The sequence below is a fragment of the Zeus faber genome, assembly GCF_960531495.2.
Source record: "Zeus faber genome assembly, chromosome: 15".
NCBI classification, from domain to species: domain Eukaryota; kingdom Metazoa; phylum Chordata; class Actinopteri; order Zeiformes; family Zeidae; genus Zeus; species Zeus faber.
Genome location: NC_137194.1, coordinates 12,128,528 through 12,130,194, shown reverse-complemented (window position 1 = coordinate 12,130,194; position 1,667 = coordinate 12,128,528). Strand labels below are relative to the sequence as shown.

At 46.7% G+C, this 1,667-nt stretch overlaps 1 long non-coding RNA gene across 1 annotated transcript; it reads right to left on the bottom strand.

Annotated features, from left to right (window-relative positions):
- Nucleotides 1-531: 531 nt before the first annotated feature.
- Nucleotides 532-1,423, bottom strand: LOC307241535. Its single transcript, XR_013844557.1, has 4 exons — nucleotides 1,374-1,423; nucleotides 1,241-1,265; nucleotides 962-984; nucleotides 532-846 (listed from the first exon to the last, which is right to left on the bottom strand). It is a non-coding gene; the product is annotated as an uncharacterized lncRNA (long non-coding RNA).
- Between the last annotated feature and the right edge of the window lie 244 nt (nucleotides 1,424-1,667).

Here is a 1,667-nt window from a genome sequence, read left to right as displayed (position 1 = left end):
CCTGATAAAACAATGAGTCGTGAGTTTGTGGGACAACTGAATAAATGTACTTTATAGGGCAGTAGTGAATAGGCAGGTTTAGCAACCCATTCAATTTGCCAGATACGAGTTGTGCATTTTGACAAATTATCTACCACAAGTCATAAGAGCCAAACCCTCATCCTTCTCTAATGAAGTGCAGGGGGGGGGGTCTGCATCCATTTTCCATACACTGCAAATGAAAGTTATCCTCAAATTGGTTTATTTGATAGGAATTGAACCACCGCAAATCTTCAGATAACCATTTTCGGGTCACGGATCTTTTATGCAGGGTGAGGAATTTCCATAGCACGGGACTCAAAACAAACCTAGATTTGACTTTAGCTTTCATTCATTTTATAAAGTGGTCAATTGAATGAACTATTTGCCAAACAAGTGAAACGTTGCCGTGGAAAATTAGTGAGTCCCCCCACGAGCCACGCGGTTCAGGGAACACGAGAGTTTGGTTCGCACAATTTTACCAAGCTTCACATACAAAAACGCATACAAGTCTGTGTTTAACCAAAATCTTTATTCGAAGTTATAAACAAAAATGGGTTCAAGTTAGTAGAGTTAAGAACGTCCAGAAAGGCCTCCGCAAGCGGCTGCTTGAGTCAGCCCTCCCAGTTATCAACCGGCAGAGCCGCTGCTCCTCCAGACCGGCACGGACACGGGAGGCCACACTGGTCCCCCGGAAGGGTTCCGGACTGGCGGCGTGGACACGGTCAGATCCTCGGGAGCCGGCGGCTGCACGGCCGCGGTGGAGGAGGAGGAAGGGGGGACATCTACTTGGACCTCTGCCTCATCTTTCGGCGTTTACGCTTCAGCCTGCACGGAGACGGGTGAGTCACGACACAGCGCTACGAGCGAACGTGGTGTGTGTGTGTGTGTGTGTGTGTGCGCGTGCGAGTGCTGCCGGACAAGCCGTCGAAAGCGTGCTCACCTGCGCATGCGCTTCTTTCTCCACTGCAAAAGAGAAGCGTTGGAATTCAATAAAACAAAAACAAATTAAAAAAAAAATATATATATACGCAGCAGTGCGTTACGCAGACAGCATGAGCGACGATGGTCAAATAACCGGATATTAATCACAGGACTACGGGACACAACGACGAAAATACGACGGCGTTGCCTACAAGCTAGCTTAGCTCCTTTGACTAGCAACGACGTCGGTCACCCACACGAGAAAAAAAAAGTAATTAAAAATAAAAATCCGACATACCTTGGCTCTCATGTCGGAGAACGACCTGAAAGGGAAGCAGAGAGCAGAACAAATTAATCGGATGGCTTCTTAAAGCCGCGCGATCGAGTTGGATTGAAGACGCGGGCACCGCCGCGGGCCGAGCGGCACGTACCTCAACGGAGCCGACAGAGGAAGGACGTCATAGGGAAGCGACTTGATACTTATAGGTTTCGTTTGCACACGTCATCATTTTCAGACCGCAGTGAGTTGTGGGTAAGGTGGCTCCGCGACATGGGCGAGAATGGAAGTTGGCCAACCACGGAAATATGTCGTATATACAGTATAAACACTATATATACTGTATATACAATGTATTTTACATATAATTTATATTGTATATGCAGAATATACAGTGTATATACTGTACATGCAGTATATACTGTGCATATACAGTATACTTTGCATA